The 21,599-nt window shown below is 39.0% G+C and overlaps 1 long non-coding RNA gene across 2 annotated transcripts in view; it reads right to left on the reverse strand.

Annotated features, from left to right (window-relative positions):
* LOC113911747 overlaps positions 1-21,599 on the reverse strand; it is a 227,126-nt gene that overhangs the window by 202,582 nt on the left and 2,945 nt on the right. For both annotated transcript variants that reach the window (XR_003516585.2, XR_003516586.2), the window contains exon 2: positions 11,320-11,380. This is a non-coding gene — a long non-coding RNA (uncharacterized LOC113911747). The remainder of the gene's footprint in view (positions 1-11,319; positions 11,381-21,599) is intronic.

Here is a 21,599-nt window from a genome sequence, read left to right on the forward strand (position 1 = left end):
AAAGAGCTTTAGTAAGCTGGTAAACCCCACCACCTTGGCCCATTTCACTTGATTCTTACCCACTGGTTTACTCAAATGGCCTACTGCCAGCCTCTCTGAGGCAGAGCTATGGAACCATGACTTTCAGCTATGGAACCAGAGACTGAATTGCAATTATGCTTGAAAAGGCACCAAAAACTTCCAGTGATATTTAGTTGCTGAATTTCTGGGGATGACTGGGTATAGTGTGGGGGAAAAAAATTAATCTGGAAACTCACAAACTTCACAGTTTGTGTAACAACCATTAATTATAAAGTTAAAGGCAGTTGCACTCCAATAGATAATGCAGAATAAGGTAGAAAAGGGGTGCTATTTTTGTCATTCAAGATACAAGGGCCTCAGCAAATAGTAGTTGACAGCAATGATGCATTTACTTTAAGCAGGCAAGAAAAAAAAAAACAATTCCTTGAATTCATCTTATAATTGCCTAGTTTTATTCCATACAGTTTTACCAAAATAAGGAAGAATTTCTAAGAAAAGTATAATTTTTTGAGCATTGTTAAGTTGAAATTCTTTTTTTTTTTTTTTTTTAATTTTTTATTGTTATGTTAATCACCATATATTACATCATTAGTTTTTGGTGCAGTGTTCCATGATTCATTGTTTGTTCATAACACCCAGTGCTCCATGCAGAACGTGCCCTCCTCAATACCCATCACCAGGCTAACCCATCCCCCTACCCCCCTCCCCTCTAGAACCCTCAGTTTGTTTTTCAGAGTCCATCATCTCTCATGGTTCGTCTCCCCCTCTGACATACTCCCCTTTTCTTCCTCTCCTGTTATCTTCTTCTTTTTCTTTTTTCTTAAAATATGTTGCGTTATTTGTTTCAGAAGTACAGATCTGTGATTCAACAGTCTTGCACAATTCACAGCGCTCACCGTAGCACATACCCTCCCCAATATCTATCACCCAGCCACCCCATCCCTCCCACCCCCGACCACTCCAGTAACACTCAGTTTGTTTCCTGAGATTAAGAATTCCTCATATCAGTGAGGTCATGTGATACATGTCTTTCTCTGATTGACTTATTTCACTCAGCATAACACCCTCCAGTTCCATCCACGTCGTTGCAAATGGCAAGATCTCATTCCTTTTGATGGCTGCATAATATTCCATTGTGTATATATACCACATCTTCTTTATCCATTCATCTGTCGATGGGCATCTTGGCTCTTTCCACAGTTTGGCTATGGTGGACATTGCTGCTATAAACATTGGGGTACACGTACCCCTTCGGGTCCCTACATTTGTATCTTTGTGGTAAATACCCAGTAGTGCAATTGCTGGATCGAACGGTAGCTCTAATTTCAACTGTTTGAGGAACCTCCATACTGTTTTCCAGAGGGGTTGCACCAGCTTGCATTCCCACCAACAGTGTAGGAGGGTTCCCCTTTCTCCACATCCCCGCCAACATCTGTCATTCCCTGACTTGTTAATTTTAGCCATTCTGACGGGTGTGAGGTGGTATCTCATTGAGGTTTTGATTTGGATTTCCCTGATGCCAAGCGATGTTGAGCACTTTTTCATGTGCCTGTTGGCCATTTGGATGTCTTCTTTGGAGAAATGTCTGTTCATGTCTTCTGCCCATTTCTTGATTGGATTATTTGTTCTTTGGGTGTTGAGTTTGATAAGTTCTTTATAGATTTTGGATACTAGCCCTTTATCTGATATGTCATTTGCAAATATTTTCTCCCATTCTGTCGGTTGTCTTTTGGTTTTGTGGACTGTTTCTTTTGCTGTGCAGAAGCTTTTTATCTTGATGAAATCCCAATAGTTCATTTTTGCCCTGGCTTCCCGTGCCTTTGGCGATGTTTCTAGGAAGAAGTTGCTGCGGCTAAGGTCGAAAAGGTTGCTACCTGTGTTCTCCTTTAGGATTTGGATGGACTCCTGTCTCACGTTTAGGTCTTTCAACCATTTGGAGTCTATTTTTGTGTGTGGTGTAAGGAAATGGTCCAGTTTCATTCTTCTGCATGTGGCTGTCCAATTTTCCCAACACCATTTGTTGAAGAGACTGTCTTTTTGCCATTGGACATTCTTTCCTGCTTTGTCAAAAATAAGTTGACCATAGAGTTGAGGGTCCATTTCTGGGCTCTCGATTCTGTTCCATTGATCTATGTGTCTGTTTTTGTGCCAGTACCATACTGTCTTGATGATGACAGCTTTGTAATAGAGCTGGAAGTCCGGAATTGTGATGCCGCCAGCTTTGCTTTTCTTTTTCAGTATTCCTCTGGCTATTCTGGGTCTCTTCTGGTTCCATACAAATTTTAGGATTATTTGTTCCATTTCTTTGAAAAAAGTGGATGGTATTTTGATGGGGATTGCATTGAATGTGTAGATTGCTCTAGGTAGCATTGACATCTTCACAATGTTTATTCTCCCAATCCATGAGCATGGAACGTTTTTCCATTTCTTTGTGTCTTCTTCAATTTCTTTCCTGAGTATTTTATAGTTTTCTGAGTACAGATCCTTTGCCTCTTTGGTTAGATTTATTCCTAGGTATCTAATGGTTTTGGGTGCAATTGTAAATGGGATCGACTCCTTGATTTGTCTCTCTTCTGTCTTGTTGTTGGTGTATAGGAATGCCACTGATTTCTGTGCATTGATTTTATATCCTGCTACTTTACTGCATTCCTGTATGAGTTCTAGCAGTTTTGGGGTGGAGTCTTTTGGGTTTTCCACATACAGTATCATATCATCTGCAAAGAGTGAGAGTTTGACTTCCTCTTTGCCGATTTGGATGCCTTTGATTTCTTTTTGTTGTCTGATTGCTGTGGCTAGGACTTCTAATACTATGTTGAATAGCAGTGGTGAGAGTGGACATCCCTGCCGCGTTCCTGACCTTAGGGGAAAAGCTCTCAGCCTTTCCCCATTGAGAATGATATTCGCTGTAGGTTTTTCGTAGATGGCTTTTATGATATTGAGGTATGTACCCTCTATCCCTATACTCTGAAGAGTTTTGATCAAGAAAGGATGTTGTACTTTGTCAAATGCTTTTTCTGCATCTATTGAGAGGATCATATGATTCTTGTTCTTTCTTTTGTTAATGTATTGTATCACGTTGATTGATTTGCGGATGTTGAACCAGCCTTGCAGCCCAGGGATAAATCCCACTTGGTCGTGGTGAATAACCCTTTTAATGTACTGTTGGATCCTATTGGCTAGTATTTTGGTGAGAATTTTTGCATCCATGTTCATCAAGGATATTGGTCTGTAATTCTCTTTTTGATGGGGTCTTTGTCTGGTTTTGGGATCAAGGTAATGCTGGCCTCATAAAATGAGTTTGGAAGTTTCCCTTCCATTTCTATTTTTTGGAACAGTTTCAGGAGAATAGGTATTAATTCTTCTTGAAATGTCTGATAGAATTCCCCTGGGAAGCCATCTGGCCCTGGGCTTTTGTTTCTTGGGAGATTTTTTATGACTGTTTCAATTTCCTTAGTGCTTATAGGTCTGTTCAGGTTTTCTATTTCTTCCTGGTTCAATTTTGGTAGTTGATACTTCTCTAGGAATGCACCCATTTCTTCCAGGTTATCTAATTTGCTGGCATAGAGTTGCTCATAATATGTTCTTATAATTGTTTGTATTTCTTTGGTGTTGCTTGTGATCTCTCCTCTTTCATTCATGATTTTGTTGATTTGGGTCATTTCTCTTTTCTTTTTGATAAGTCTGGCCAGGGGTTTATCAATCTTGTTAATTCTTTCAAAGAACCAGCTCCTAGTTTCGTTGATCTGTTCTACTGTTCTTTTGGTTTCTAGTTCATTGATTTCTGCTCTGATCTTTATGATTTCTCTTCTCCTGCTGGGTTTAGGCTTTCTTTGTTGTTCTTTCTCCAGCTCCTTTAGGTGTAGGGTTAGGTTGTGTATTTGAGACCTTTCTTGTTTCTTGAGAAAGGCTTGTATTGCTATATACTTTCCTCTCAGGACTGCCTTTGCTGTATCCCAAAGATTTTGAACAGTTGTGTTTTCATTTTCATTGGTTTCCATGAATTTTTTTAATTCTTCTTTAATTTCTTGGTTGACCCATTCATTCTTTAGTAGGATGCTCTTTAGCCTCCATGTATTTGAGTTCTTTCCAACTTTCCTCTTGTGGTTGAGTTCTAGTTTCAAAGCATTGTGGTCTGAAAATATGCACGGAATGATCCCAATCTTTTGGTACCGGTTGAGACCTGATTTGTGACCTAGGATGTGATCAATTCTGGAGAATGTTCCATGGGCACTAGAGAAGAATGTGTATTCCGTTGCTTTGGGATGGAATGTTCTGAATATGTCTGTGAAGTCCATTTGGTCCAGTGTGTCATTTAAAGTCTTTATTTCCTTGTTGATCTTTTGCTTAGATGATCTGTCCATTTCAGTCAGGGGGGTGTTAAAGTCCCCCACTATTATTGTATTGTTGTCAATGTGTTTCTTTGCTTTTGTTATTAATTGCCTTATATAATTGGCTGCTCCCATGTTAGGGGCATAGATATTTACAATTGTTAGATCTTCTTGTTGGATAGACCCTTTAAGTAGGATATAGTGTCCTTCCTCATCTCTTATTACAGTCTTTGTTTTAAAATCTAGTTTGTCTGATATAAGGATTGCCACCCCAGCTTTCTTTTGGTGTCCATTAGCATGGTAAATGGTTTTCCACCCCCTCACTTTCAATCTGGGGGTGTCTTTGGGTGTAAAATGAGTCTCTTGCAGACAGCATATGGATGGGTCTTGTTTTTTAATCCAATCTGATAGCCTGTGTCTTTTGATTGGGGCATTGAGCCCATTTACATTCAGGGTAACTATTGAAAGGTATGAATTTAGTGCCATTGTATTACCTGTAAGGTGACTGTTAACTGTCTGTTGTCTGTGTTCGTTTCTGCTCTTTGCTGCTTTTAGGTTCTCTCTTTGCTTAGAGGACCCCTCTCAATATTTCTTGGAGGGCTGGTTTCGTGTTTGCAAATTCCTTTAGTTTTTGTTTGTTCTGGAAGCTTTTTATCTCTCCTTCTATTTTCAATGATAGCCTAGCTGGATATAGTATTCTTGGCTGCATATTTTTCTCGTTTAGTGCTCTGAAGATATCTTGCCAGTCCTTTCTGGCCTGCCAGGTCTCTGTGGATAGGTCTGTTGCCAATCTAATGTTTCTACCATTGTAGGTTACATATCTCTTCTCCCGAGCTGCTTTCAGGATTTTCTCTTTGTCTCTGAGACTCGTAAGTTTTACTATTAGATGTCGGGGTGTTGACCTATTTTTATTGATTTTGAGAGGGGTTCTCTGTGCCTCCTGGATTTTGATGCCTGTTTCCTTCCTCACATTAGGGAAGTTCTCTGCTATAATTTGCTCCAATATACCTTCTGCCCCTCTCTCTCTCTCTTCTTCTTCTGGGATCCCAATTATTCTAATGTTGTTTCGTCTTATCGTATCACTTATCTCTCGAATTCTGCCCTCGTGATCCTGTAGTTGTTTCTCTCTCTTTTTCTCAGCCTCTTTATTTTCCATCATTTGGTCTTCTATATCGCTGATTCTCTCTTCTGCCTCATTTATCCTAGCATTCAGTGCCCCCATTTTTGATTGCACCTCATCAATAGCCTTTTTGATTTCGATTTGGTTAGATTTTAGTTCTTTTATTTCTCCAGAAAGGGTTTCTCTAATAACTTCCACGCTTTTTTCAAGCCCAGCTAGTATCTTTAAAGTCATGATTCTGAACTCTAGGTCTGACATCGTACTAATGTCCGTATTGAGTAGGTCCCTGGCAGACGGTACTACCTCTTGTTCTTTTTGCTGAGGTGATTTCTTTCGTCTTGTCATTTTGTCCAGAGGAGAATAGATGAATGAGAGAACAAAAGGCTAACAGGTTTACAACGTCCCCAGCAAATATACTGTATACAAATCAGAAAAGACCTGAAACCAGGGGAAAGGAAAGGGAAAGAAAGAAAAAAGAAAGAGAAAAAGAAAAAAAAAAAGATAAAAAGATAAAAACAAAAACAAAACAATTCAAAAAAGGCAGAATATGATCAAATATGATCAGGCTAGTGCATAGATCAGTGCCACACACTAGATTTTGGGCGTATTTTGGTCTGTTAGAAAAAAGTGCCTCCTAAAATTTTAAAGGAAGAAAGACATATATGTATAAAATAAGGGTTGATACAATGAAGGGATGGAAGATGACTGTAAAGATGAAAATTATAAAAGATTTTATAAAAGGACTTGGTAAGATAAGTTGTTTGAAAAAAGAAAGAAGATTTAAGGAAAAAAAAAAAGGAAAAAGGGAGAGAATGTGATCAGGCAGGAGACTAGAACAAAGCCATACACTAGTGGTTTAGGGTATATTTTGATCTGTTAGAAGAAACTGTACCTCAAAATTTTAAAGAGAGAACAACTTATATATATATGCCAAAAACAAGGATAACTACTATGAAGGGATAAAATATGACTCTAAAAATGAAAAAAAAATAAAAAATGTTTTTTTTTTTTAAAAAAAGGGATTTATAAGATGTTGGTTGAAAAAGGGAAAAAGAAAAATAAAAAAAAGTCAACAAAAATTAACTTTGATGAAATAATGAATCATGGTAAAAAAAAAAAAAAAAAAAGAAGCCATGAATCTATGTGCAGTATTCCCCTAGCGCTGGAGTTCTCCTATTCTCCTTGATCGATCAACTTGGTCTTGGCTTGCTGGCTGTTTGTGCTGATCTTCTGGGGGAGGGGCCTGTTGCTGTGGTTTCCAAATGTCTTTGCCGGAGGCGGAATTGCCCCGCCCTTGTCGGTCCGGGCTAAGGAAGCTGCTCCAGTTTGCTCTCAGGAGCTTTTGTTCCCTGCAAGCTCTCGGTACAGCTTTGGAGGACCAGGGCGAAAATGGCGGCCTCCCAGTCTCCGCCCGGAGGAGCCGAGAACTCGGGGCCCCACTCCTCAGTGCGCCCCCAGAGAAAAGCAGTCACTCCCATGTCCCCGGTCTCTGGCCGCACTCCGTGCTCACCCGGCCTGTGACCGAGCGTTGCTATCTCTGGCACCCGACCCCGCTCGGAGTCTCCAAACCCAGCAGATCCCTGCAGTGCGTTCCCGCACCGCTCCTCCCCGGGAAGGAAGGGGAGTCTCCCCGGATCTGCTGCTTGTTGGGTCCCTGCTGGGGGAGCCGTGCCCCGACTGGGCCGCAGATCACAGTTTGTGGCAACCCAGAGCTGAGAGCCCGCGACTCTGCTCCGTCTCTGCAGCCGGCTTCCCTGCTCTGATACCTGGGAGCTCTGCCACACTCAGGCACCCCCGGTCTCTCTGTGACCCCAAGGGTCCTGAGACCACACTGTCCCGGGAGGATTCCACCCCCCGCTTAGCCACTGCAGCGACGTCCCTCCACCGAGCCAACTTTTAAAAGGTCCGATTTTGTGCTCCGCGGCTCTAGCACTTGCCAGAAGCGGCCGGCGGAGGCCCCTCCCCCGCCGTCTATCCTCCCGAATATCGCCTCGGATTCACTTCTCCGCACGCCCTACCTTCCAGTAAGTGGTCGCTTCTCTGTTCAGAGAGTTGTTGCTACTCTCCTGTTCGATCTCCTGTTGAGTTCGTAGGTGTTCAGAATGGTTTGATCCCTATTCAGCTGAATTCCTGAGACCAGACAAAATCTAGGTCTCCTACTCCTCCGCCATCTTGCTCCGCCCCCCCAAGTTGAAATTCTTAATATGAGAAAAATAATTTGAAAACATAGGTTGCTTATGATTCATTAAAAAAATGAAAGACTTGCAAGAGCTCAAAATAAACCCACGTCTATAGGGTCAACTAATATTTGACAAGGAAGCCGAGAAAAGACTCTCTTCAATAAATGATGTTGGGAAAACTAGATAGCCACATGTAAAGGAATGAATCTAGATCCCTAACTTATATCACTCAGAGAAATTAACTCAAAATAGATTAAAGATTTAAATGTAAGACTGGAAATCATAAAACTCCTAGAAGAAACCATAGGAATAAAGCTTCTTAATGTGGGGCTTGGTAATGATTTTTTAACTAAGATACCTAAAGCACAAGCAACAAAAGCAAAAATAAGTGGGACTACTTAAACTAAACTAAATTAAAAAGCTCCTGCATGACAAAGGAAATCAACAACAAAATGAAAAGGCAACTTATGGAATGGGAAAAATATCTGCAAATCAAATATCTGATAAAGGGTTAATATCCAAAATATATAAAGTACTCATACAACTAGATTGCAAATAATAATAAACCAATTTAAAAATGGGCAAAGGACCTGAAGAGACATTTTACCAAAGAAGACATATGAATGGCCAACAGGTACGTGAAAAGGCCCTCAACATCACTAATCATTAGGGAAATGCAAATCAAGACCACAATGAGACATCACTTCACATCGTTAGCATGGCGATCATCAAAAACACAAGACATAACGAATGCTGGTGAAGACATAGAGAAAAGGAAACCCTAGTATACTGTTAGTGGGATTATAAATGGGTACGGCCACTATAGAAAAGAGTACAGAGGTTCCTTGAAAAATTACAAATAGAACAACCTTGTGATCTGGCAATTTCACTTCTGGGAATATATCCAAAGAAAACAAAAACACTATGTCAGAGACATAACTGTACCCCATGTTCAGAGCAGCATTATTTATAAGAGCCACAACATGGAAACATCCTAAGTGTCCAGCAACATATGACTGGATAAAGAAGATGTGATATATATATATGTGTGTGTACATATATACATACATACATATATGCATATACATATAGGGGGATATTATTCAGCCATAACAGAAGAAGGAAATAATGCATGTTCTCATAGATTTCCAAGGCAAGGGAACAATCTAGTCTGTCACTGACATACTGTGAATATCAGTATTGAGTATAGACATATTGAGTATTGATTGTGAAATGCAGTACTGACTGTAGGGTAAAACATATTTAAGGCGCAGTATTCCTATAGCATAAAGCACAGTAGCCGCGTCTCATTTCTGTGTTCTCAAAGCTAACACATGTTAACCACCACGTTGAGAGATCCTAGTTGAAGTGTCACATATTTTCAGAGTTAAATCTATTTTGATGGTCTAACCCAACAGTAAGTACAGATAACCTGCTTAGGAAAGTATAAGGAAGTGCAAAAAAGGGGGAGGGGTTAGGTTGGCTGAAGGCTGGGATAGAAGAAGCTCTAGAGTCACTAGAACTAGTTGCCACTGATAGAGCATCCAAAGTCTAAATTATTAAAAGTTAGCATATCCACCAGAGTTCAGCAAAACTGCTATCCTCACTCAACCCAAAGCACCAAGAGAATGGTTCTCAAAAAACCTGCAAGAAGGTGATGCAATTTTCAAGAATCTCTGGGATGCTTCTTCCCAATATCTCAACTGCTGTCGACTGAATTGTGTGGCCCCAAAATTCATATGTTGAAGCCTTAACCCCCAGTGTGATGGTGTTTGAAGATGGGGCCTGTGGGAGATAATTAGGTTTAAAGGAGGTCATGAGGGTGAGGCGAGAGCTTATTCTCCCTGTGTGTTCCCATCCAGCTCCCATGACTGCCACACGGGGACACAGCAACAAGTTTGGTGTCTACATGGCAGGAAAAGATTTCTTACCAGAACCCAACCATGCTGGCACTCTGATCTTGGACCTTCCAGTCTCTAGAACTGTGAGTAATAAATGCTCGTGTTTCAGCCAGCCAATGTATGGTATTTTGTTCTGGCTGAAAGAATCAGAACTAAGATATCAACCCAGAGATGCCCAGTGAATGGCGTCTGTCCTTATAGCTCTGGCTGCTTCTGCCTGAGAAGAATAACAACTCGTTCTGTTCACATCCCAAATCTCATGCAAGGGTTTGAAGTGGAGAAACTCTAACCCAGGGTCATGCAATGAAGGCAATTCTGAGAGATACAGTTCTAGCCTCTTCTCTGTGATAAAGGGAAAGGTTATGATACTGAGTTTACAATAGATAATCCAACCAAACTGGATTATTAAACTAACAAGCAGATTATGTAAGTGCCACATGGATGTTATGAACTAAGTGATATGAACTTGATAGTGATGTAGGAGATAAATATACTTTTGATCCACCCAAGAGCTGAGGTAAGCTGTAACTTCCCAGAGCACTGTACACAGTTCAAACTAGGACTGACCTTACTCACTAGGCCCTTCTTATCAGGACAGCTTCTTGGGCAAAATTAGAGACTCTGCTGGAGCTACAAAGAAGGGAGAATATTTTTAAAGGACTGCCGGAAATATAAGGGGACAAGACAGGGGATGGAAAATTGCAGGAGGCTTGGGTCCTTCATTGGCGGATAGCACCAAGTATCAAAATATTCATTCAAAAATAAAATAATTGAGTTACATTTCATGATACATTTAGTAAATTAAATCTATTCCACACAATAAAATGAAATGAAATAAGGATTTTCCTGGGGATTATGGGAAATGATGTTAGAACGATGGTTTGGATGAGTTTAGAGAGGCCATTGAAGGCTAGATGGAGGAAAATAAACTTCAGTCTGTGGGCATGCAGAGAACAACTGAAGATTCTGAACAGAGGAATGGCATGAACAAGCCAGAGGGCCAAATGAAGAGGAAACAGACTTGAGGCAGTAAATAAGGTAAAAAATTAGGCCATTGTATTATTTAAAGTACATGATAATGTCTGACTGCGATGTTAGCAATGAAAGAGGTGAAACAGAGCCCTGGTTGACAGTGTGGAGAAAGAATCAGAATAACTTAGTGACACGGTAAGATTTTTTTAAAAAATATAGTAGAAAAATAAAAAAAAAAATAAACCTTAGCATGTTCTTCATCTAGTCTCAGAGACCTGCAGTGTGCTGAAAGCAGTCTAGTGCCGTTCCTAGCCACTTCACTGATCTTCAATTTCAAATTCTCTTAACCATGATCTTGGCTACATTTTTAAGAGGATTCTCCTTTCAACACAAGATGGAAGCATAATAGGCATGTAGCATTTCTGCCTTGTCACTGATACTATCTCTGAGTCTGGAGCCTATCTTTGATCATCTCTAGATCTGAATATTACTAATGAATTCTTTTGCATTTTCTCTAATAGTTTTTTTTCTCAACTTACATTTGTTCATTCAATCATTCTTTAGAGAGTGGCTATTATATGTCAGACACTGTACTAGATGTAAGGTATGTAAATGTTAATAAGGCATGGCCCTGCTCAAAAGAGGCTCATATTTTTTGGTAAGGACACAAATATGCCACATAATGTAATAAATAATATTTAAAAAGTGGACTGTTACCACAAAGATGAGGTTAGCAACATGGGCTAAGTGATGAGTAGGTTGACAGGCTTAATAGAGAACGTGATTCTTAAACTCACCTTAGAGGAAGGGCAGGATTGGTCAGGTAGACAAATGCTGGATGAAGGGGACTCCAAGCAGCTAAAAAGCAAAGAGCAAAAAAGGACCATGGTTTTAGATATAAAGCATTTGTACACTTGATATGTCAGATACTTCTTGCATACACAACTCTAATTTCCAAAGGGAGACTGACATTTTCAGATTAATCAGGGTAAAAAAAAAAAACAAAACGTGTTTTTGAATGGATTAATACTTTTAGGAATCATTGAAAGTATCTACATATTAGAATGTGTCTATTATTTGGAACCACATGGGAAAAAATAGTAATTGGCTTGAGTCTCTTGCAGAGTAGGAACACCCTAATGTTATCTTCCAATAATGTCAAAAGAGAGAGCTCAGCTCAGCTGAGATGGGATAGGAAACAATAATACACTATTTCTTTTTTTCTTTCTTTTTTAAAAGTAGACTATTTCAATAGAAAGCAATTTTAGCTATTTTTCATCAGACAATCTATGGTTATAGATCTAAACAATTATTCTTGTTTCATTACCTTCTTTGGATGCCATTTCTACAATGCCACATTTGATGTCATTCTAACATTGAGAAATTTACATTAAATCAAATCTGTATTTACTTATCTGTAACTACCTTCTCTCAGGTCACCACCCCTAAACCACCAAATGTTAACCCTGTTAATAATGAGGCAAGTGTATTAATTTACTTTCGTTTTACTTCCCTATTTGCATTCTTCATGAATGTCCTATTAAAATCAGATATCATCAGGGATGTGACTTTATAACGAAATTGTCTTTTGTTGTTTTCTTTTTCCTCTTGTTTTTTTTTCTTTCTACTTTGGAGGAAGTTGTTTTGGTTTGGAATCTCTTTTCCCTCTTGGGCTATATTACATTTTAGATTCGCTATTCATGGCCTAATAACACATTTTTCCGTAGGATCTCTATAGAAATATAGAATAATATAATTTGGAATAATCTATATTACTATAATAGTTTCCTAGGACTGTCAAAAAAAGGTACCACAAACTAAATGGCTTAAAACAATAGAAATTTATTGTCTCATGATTCTGAAGGCCAGAAGTCCAAAATCAAGGTATTGGAAGGATCGTTTTTCTTCTGAAAACTGTAGTTGAATCTCTCCTTGGCCCTTTCTACCTTCTAGTGGTTTGCTAGCAATCTGTGGCATCCTTTGGCTTGAAACTGCTTAAGTCTAATCTCTGCCTTCTTTGTCACATGGGATTCTCCTGTGTATTTCTCTCTTCTCATTGCCATCTTCTTATAAGGACACCAGGTATACTGGACTAGGGGCCCACCCTACTCCAGTAGGATCTCATCTTAAATTACATCTACAATGACCCTAATTCCAAATAAAGTCAGATTTGGAGGTACTGGAGGTTAGGATTTCAACACACCCATTTTTGTGTGAGACACAATTTAAACCCATAACAATTACTGACATTAAGAAATAATACAGGGTGACACTCAAGAGCATAGGCTTTGGATGGAAAAGTTTTGATTTCAAAGCTTCCTTCTATCACTAACTATGACCTCAGTCAATTTATTTAATCTTCCTAGTAAGATTTAGTTTTTTCAATGTATAAGTTGAATAACGGCAATACCACAAAAGTTTTTTAGGAATTAAATAAGACAAAATTTAACATCCATTCATGATTTAAAAAAAAAGACTTAAAAGTTAGACATAAAAAAAGCATATCTCAACAAAATAAAGGCCGTATATGACAAGTACACAGTAAACATCATACTCAATTGTAAAAGGTTGAAAGTTTTCCCTCTAAGATCAAGAACAAGAAAAGGGTGCCCACTCTCACCACCCACTCCTATTCAACATAATACTGGAGCAATCAGGCAAAAAAAGAAATAAAAGGTATCAGAATTGAAAAGTAAGAAGTAAAATTGTCTCTATTTGCAGATGACATTGTTTTATATATAGAAAATTCTGAAAAACTCAACCAAAAAAATTGTTAGATCATGAATTCAGTAAAGATGAGGAACACAAAATTAACATAAGTAGAGTTTCTATACAATAACATCAGTAATGTTTTCACATACTAATAACAAATTTTCCAAAAAAGAAAGAAAGAAAGAAATCCCATTTATAATAACATCAGAAATAGAATGAAATACTTAGGAATTAATTTAACCAAGGAGGTGAAAGATCTCTACTCTGAAAACTTAAAGGCATTGATAAAAGAAATCAAATAGGACACAAAAAAATGGAAAGGTATCCTGTGTTCATGGATTAGAATCAATATTTTTTAAATGTCAATACTACCAAAAGCCATCTGTAGATCCAATGTGATCCCTCTCAGATTCTAAAGATATTTTTTACAGAGGTAGAAGAAATACTCTTAAAATTTATATGGTGAGCGAAGGGAGCAAGATGGCGGAGGAGTAGGAGACCTGGATTTCTTCCGGTCTCAGGAATTCAGCTGGATACGGATCAAACCATTCTGAACACCTATGAACTCAACAGGAGATCAAAGAAAAGAATAGCAACAACTCTCTGAACAGAAAAGTGACCACTTTCTAGAAGGTAGGACGTGCGGAGAAGTGAATCCAAGGCGATATTCGGGAGGATAGACGGCGGGGGAGGGGGCCTCCATCGGCCACTTCTGGCAAGTGATAGAGCTGTGGAGCACAAAATCAGAACTTTTAGAAGTCGGCTCCACTGAGGGACGTCGCTTCAGCGGCTAAGCGGGGGATGGAACCCTCACGGGACAGTGTGGTCTCAGGACCCTTGGGGTCACAGAAAGACCGGGGGTGCCTGAGTGTGGCAGAGCTCCCAGGTATTGGAGCAGGGAAGCTGGCTGCAGAGACAGAGGCAAGGCTTGAGCTCTCAGCTCAGGGTTGCCATAAACTGTGATCGGTGACAATCGGGCCACTGCTCCTCCAGCAGGGACTCAAAAAGCAGCAGATCTGGGGAGACTCCCCTTCCTCCCCCGGGAGGAGTGGCACAGGAGTGCACCACAGGGATCTGCTGGGTTTAGAGACTCCAAATGGGGTCATGTGCCAGAGATAGAAATGCTCGGTCCAGGCCAGGTGATCACGGAGTGCTGCCAGAGAGTGGGGAAACGGGAGTGAGTGACTGCTTTTCTCTGGGGGTGTACTGAGGAGCTGGGACCCGAGATCTTGTCTCCTCCAGGGCAGAGATCAGGAGGCCGCCATTTTCACTCTCATCCTCCAAAGCTGTATGGAAAGCTTGCAGGGAACAAAAGCTCCAGAGAGCAAATCCAAGCAGATTGCTTAGCCCGGCCCAGCAAGGGTGGGGCAATTCCGCCTCCGGCAAAGACATTTGGGAACCATGGCAACAGGCCCCTCCCCCAGGAGATCAGCACGAACAGCCGGCCAAGACCAAGTTTACCCATCAATGAAAATAGGAGAACTCCAGCGCTAGTGGAATACTGCACATAGAATTCATGGCTTTTTTACCATGATTCATTAGTCTTTCAAAGTTAATTTTTTTAACTGTCTTTTTTTTTAATTTTTCTTTTTCCCTTTTTCTACCAACATCTTATCAATCCCTTTTAAAAAAAATTTATTTTTCATTTTTAGAGTCATATTCTATCTCTTCATAGTAGTTACCCTTATTTTTGGCATATATATATATATATATATATATATATATATATATATATATAAGTTGTTCTCTCTTTAAAATTTTGAGATACAGTTTCTTCTAACATATCAAAATATACCCTAAATCTCTAGTGTATGGCTTTGTTCTAGTTTCCTGCCTGATCATATTCTATCCCCTTTTTTTTCTTTCTTTCTGTTTTTTTTAATCCTCTTCTTTCTTTTCTCACTTTCTTATCAATTCCTTTTTTAAAATTTTTTATAATTTTCATCTTTATAGTCATATTCCATCGCTTCATCTTATCAACCCTTATTTTGTACATATATAAGTCTATCTTCCTTTAAAATTTTAGGAGGCACTTTCTTCTAGCAGACAAAAATACACCCAAAATCTAGTGTGTGGCACTGATCTATGCACCAGCCTGATCATATTTGATCATGTTCTGTTTTTTTTGTTTTGTTCTGTTTTTGTTTGTTTTTCTTTTTTCTTTTTCTCTTTTTTTTCTCTTCCTTTTTTCTTTCTTTCCCTTTCTTTTCCCCTGGTTTCAGGTCTTTTCTGATTTGTTTAGAGTATATTTTCTGGGGACGTTGTTAACCTGTTAGCATTTTGTTCTCTCATTCATCTATTCTCCTCTGGATGAAATGACAAGACAAAAAAAATCATCTCAACAAAAAGAACAAGAGGTAGTACCATCTGCCAGGGATCTACTCAATATGGACATTAGTACAATGTTGGACCTAGAGTTCAGAATCATGATTTTAAAGATACTAGCTGGGCTTGAAAAAAGCATGGAACTTATTAAAGAAACCCTTTCTGGAGAAATAAAAGAACTAAAATCTAACCAACTCGAAATCAAAAAGGCTATTCATGAGGTGCAATAAAAAATGGGGGCACTAATTGCTAGGATAAATGAGGCAGAAGAGAGAATCAGCAATATAGCAGACCAAATGATGGAAAATAAAGAAGATGAGAAAAAGAGAGATAAACAACTACTGGATCACGAGGGGAGAATTCGAGATATAAATGATACGGTAAGATGAAAGAACGTTAGAATAATTGGGATCCCAGAAGAAGAAGAAAGAGAGAGAGGGGCAGAAGGTAAATTGGAGCAAATTATAGCAGAGAACTTCCCTAATGTGGGGAAGGAAACAGGCATCAAAATCCAGGAGGCACAGAGAACCCCTCTCAAAATCAATAAAAAGAGGTCAACACCCCGACATCTAATAGTAAAACTTATGAGTCTCAGAGACAATGAGACAATCTTGAAAGCAGATTGGGAGAAGAGATATGTAAGCTATAACGGTAGAAACATTAGATTGGCAACAGACCTATCCACAGAGAACTGGTGGGCCAAGAAGAACTGGCATGATATCTTCAGAGCACTAAACGAGAAAAATATGCAGCCAAGAATACTATATCCAGCTAGGCTGTCATTGAAAGTCGAAGGTGAGATAAAAAGCTTACAGGACAAACAAAAATTAAGGAATTTGCAAACACGAAACCAGCCCTCCAAGAAATATTGAAAGGGGTCCTCTAAGCAAAGAGAGATCCTAAAAGCAGCATAGACCAGAAAGGAACAAAGACAATATACAGTAACAGTCACCTTACAGGCGATACAATGGCACTAAATTCATATCTTTCAATAGTTACCCTGAACGTAAATGGGCTAAATGCCCCAATCAAAAGACACAGGCTATCAGATTGGATTAAAAAACAAGACCCATCGATATGCTGTCTGCAAGAGATTCATTTTAGACCCAAAGACACCCCCACATTGAGACTGAGGGGGTGGAAAATCATTTACCATGCTAATGGACACCAAAAGAAAGCTGGGGTGGCAATCCTCATATCAGACAAATTAGATTTTAAAACAAAGACTGTAATAAGATATGAGGAAGGACACTATATCCTACTTAAAGGGTCTATCCAACAAGAAGATCTAACAGTTGTAAATATCTATGCCCCTAAACATGGGAGCAGTCAATTAAGGCAATTAATAAGGCAATTAATAACAAAAGCAAAGAAACACATCAACAACAATACAATAATACTGGGGGACTTTAACACCCCTGACTGAAATGGACAGATCATCTAAGCAAAAGAGCAACAAGGAAATAAAGACTTTAAACGACACACTGGACCAAATGGACTTCATAGACATATTTAGAACATTCCATCCCAAAGCAACAGAATACACATTCTTCTCTAGTGCCATTGGAACATTCTCCAGAATAGATCACATCCTAGGTCACAAATCAGGTCTCAACCGGTACCAAAAGATTGGGATTATTCCCTGCATATTTTCAGACCATAATGCTTTGAAACTAGAACTCAATCACAAGAGGAAAGTTGGAAAGAACTCAAATACATGGAGGCTAGAGAGCATCCTACTAAAGAATGAATGGGTCAACAAGGAAATTAAAGAAGAATTAAAAAAATTCATGGAAACAAATGAAAAGAAAACACAACTGTTCAAAATCTTTGGGATACAGCAAAGGCAGTCCTGAGAGGAAAGAATATAGCAATACAAGCCTTTCTCAAAAACAAGAAAGGTCTCAAATACACAACCTAACCCTACACCTAAAGGAGCTAGAGAAAAAACAGCAAATAAAGCCTAAACCCAGTAGAAGAGGAGAAATAATAAAGATCAGAGCAGAAATCAATGAACTACAAATCAAAAGAACAGTAGAACAGATCAACGAAACTAGGAGCTGGTTCTTGGAAAGAATTAACAAGATTGATAAACCCCTGGCGAGACTTATCAAAAAGAAAAGAGAAATGACCCAAATCAACAAAATCATGAATGAAAGGAGAGATCACAACCAACACCAAAGACATACAAACAATTATAAGAACATATTATGAGCAACTATATCCCAGCAAATTAGATAACCTGGAAGAAACGGATACATTTCTAGAGATGTATCAACTACCAAAATTGAACCAGGAAGAAACAGAAAACCTGAACAGACCTATAACCACTAAGGAAATTGAAGCAGTCATCAAAAATCTCCCAACAAACAAAAGCCCAGGGCCAGATGTCTTCCCAGGGGAATTCTATCAGACATTTAAAGAAGAATTAATACCTATTCTCCTGAAACTGTTCCAAAAAAGAGAAATGGCAGGAAAACTTCCAAACTCGTTTTATGGGGCCACCATTACCTTGATCCCAAAACCAAAGACCCCATCAAAAAGAGAATTACAGACCAATATCCTTGATGAACATGGATGCCAAAATTCTCACCAAAATACTAGCCAATAGGATCCAACAGTACATTAAAAGGATTATTCACCAAGACCAAGTGGGATTTATCCCTGGAAGGTTTATTCAACATCTGCAAATCAATCAACGTGATACAATACATTAACAAAAGAAAGAACAAGAATCATATGATCCTCTCAATAGATGCAGAAAAAGCATTTGACAAAGTCCAGCATCCTTTCTTGATCAAAACTCTTCAGAGTATAGGGATGGGGGTACGTACCTTAATATCATAAAAGCCATCTATGAAAACCCTACAGTGAATATCATTCTCAATGGGGAAAAACTGAGAGCTTTCCCCCTAAGGTCAGGAACGTGGCAGGGATGTCTACTCTCACCACTGCTATACAACATAGTATTAGAAGTCCTAGCCACAGCAATCAGACAACAAAAAGAAATCAAAGGCATCCAAATCGGCATAGAGGAAGTCAAACTCTCACTCTTTGCAGATGATATGATACTGTATGTGGAAAACCCAAAAGACTCCACCCCAAAACTGCTAGAACTCATACAGGAATTCAGCAAAGTGGCAGGATATAAAATCTATGCACAAAAATCAGTAGCATTCCTATATACCAACAAGACAGAAGAGAGAGAAATTAAGGTGTTGACCCCATTTACAATTGCACCCAAAACCATAAGATACCTAGGAATAAATCTAGCCAAAGAGGCCAAAGATCTGTACTCAGAAAACTATAAAATACTCATGAAAGAAATTGAGGAAGACACAAAGAAATGGAAAAACGTTCCATGCTCATGGATTGGGAGAATAAACATTGTGAAGATGTCAATGCTACCTAGAGCAATCTACACATTCAATGCAATCCCCATCAAAATACCATCCACTTTTTTCAAAGAAATGGAACAAATAATCCTACAATTTGTATGGAACCAGAAAAGTCCCCAAATAGCCAGAGGAATGTTGAAAATGAAAAGCAAAGCTGGCAGCATCACAATTCCGGACTTCCAGCTCTATTACAATGCTGTCATCATCAAGACAGTATGGTACTGGTACAAAAACAGTCACATAGATCAATGGAACAGAATAGAGAGCCCAGAAATGGACCCTCAACTCTATGGTCAACTCATATTTGGCAAAGCAGGAAAGAATGTCCAATGGAAAAAAAGACAGTCTCTTCAACAAATGGTGTTGGGAAAATTGGACAGCCACGTGCAGAAGAATGAAACTGGACCATTTCCTTACACCACACACAAAAATAGACTCCAAGTGGTTGAAAGACCTAAATGTGAGACAGGAGTCCATCAAAATCCTAAAGGAGAACACAGGCAGCAACCTCTTCGACCTCAGCCGCAGCAACTTCTTCCTAGAAACATTGCCAAAAGCAAGGGAAACAAGGGCAAAAATGAACTCTTGGAACTTCATCAAGATAAAAATCTTGTGCACAGCAAAAGAAACAGTCCACAAAACCAAAAGACAACCGACAGAATGGGAGAAGATATTTGCAAATGACATATCAGATAAAGGGCTAGTATCCAAAATCTATAAAGAACTTATCAAACTCAACACCCAAAGAACAAATAATCCAATCAAGAAATGGGCAGAAGACATGAACAGACATTTTTCCGAAGAAGACATCCAAATGGCCCACAGACACATGAAAAAGTGCTCAACATCGCTCGGCATCAGGGAAACCCAAATCAAAACCTCAATGAGATACCACCTCACACCAGTCAGAATGGCTAAAATTAACAAGTCAGGAAATGACAGATGTTGGCAGGGATGTGGAGAAAGGGGAACCCTCCTACACTGTTGGTGGGAATGCAAGTTGGTGCAGCCACTCTGGAAAACAGTATGGAGGTTCCTCAAATAGTTGTAAATAGAGCTACCATAAGATCCAGCAATTGCACTACTGGGTATTTACCACAAAGATACAAATGTAGGGTTCCAAAGGGGTATGTGCACCCAAATGTATATAGCAGCAATGTCCACCATAGCCAAACTGTGGAAAGTGCCAAGATGCCCATCGACAGATGAAGGATAAAGAAGATGTGGTATACATACACAATGGGATATTATGCAGCCATCAAATGGAATGAGATCTTGCCATTTGCAACGACGTGGTTGGAACTGGAGGGTGTTATGCTGAGCGGAATAAGTCAATCAGAGAAAGATATGTGTCATATGACCTCACCGATATGAGGAATTCTTAATCTCAGGAAACAAATAGAGGGTTGCAGGAGTGGTGGGGGGTGGGAGGGATGGGGTGGCTGGGTGATAGACATTGGGTAGGGTATGTGCTATGGTGAGCGCGGTGAATTGTGCAAGACTGTTGAATCACAGATCTGTACCTCTGAAACAAATAATGCAATATATGTTAAGAAAAAAAAAAAGAAGATAGCAGGAGGGGAAGAATGAAGGGTGGTAAATCGGAGTGGGGGACGAACCATGAGAGATGATGGACTCTGAAAAACAAACTGAGGGTTCTAGAGGGGAGGGGGGTGGGGGGATGGGTTAGCCTGGTGATGGGTATTAAGGAGGGCACGTTCTGTGTAGAGCACTGTGTGTTATGCACAAACAATGAATCATGGAACACTACATCAAAAACTAATGATGTAATGTATGGTGATTAACATAACAATAAACAATTTAAAGAAAAAAAATAAAAAAATAAAATTTATATGGAACCACAAAATATCTCATATAGCCAAAGAAATCCTGAGAAAGAAGAGCAAAGCAGGAAGCATCACACTCTCTGATTTCAGCCCTATTATAAAGTTATAGTCTTCAACACAGTACGGTACTGGCATAAAGACATACAAATAGACCAACAAAACTGAATGGAGAGCCCATCATAAATAATTAACTAATATTTGACAAGGAAGCCAAGAATACTCAATGGAGAAAATTGTCTCTTCAATAATGGTGTTGGAATAACTGGATCTTAAAAGAATAAAACTAGACACATATCTTAAACCAGGCACAAAAATTAACTTTTAAAAACTTAAATCCAAGACCTGAAACCATGAAAATTCTATTAGAAAACATAGGAATAAAGCTCCTTAACATGGATCTTGGTAATGATGTTTTAGGAATCACACCTAAAGCATAAGCAACTAAATCAAAAACAAGCAAGTAGGAATATATCAAACAATAAAGCTTCTGCATAGCAAAAGAAACTATCAACAAACTGAAAAAACAAACTAGGGAGTGGAAAATTATTTGCAAACTATCTGTTAGGGGTTAATATCCAAAATATAAAAAGAACTTCTACAACTCAAAAATAACAACAACAAAAACAACCACCCAATTAAAAAAAGTTAAAGTATCTGGATATTTTTCCAAAGAAGACTTTTCCACAGACTAACAGGCATATGAAAAGATGATCAATGTCACTAGTCATTAGGGAAATGGAAATTAAACCACAAGATAATGGTGTACACATGAAACTAAAATAACGTTGTAGATTA

The sequence above is a fragment of the Zalophus californianus genome, chromosome 12 (assembly GCF_009762305.2).
Source record: "Zalophus californianus isolate mZalCal1 chromosome 12, mZalCal1.pri.v2, whole genome shotgun sequence".
NCBI lineage: Eukaryota > Metazoa > Chordata > Mammalia > Carnivora > Otariidae > Zalophus > Zalophus californianus.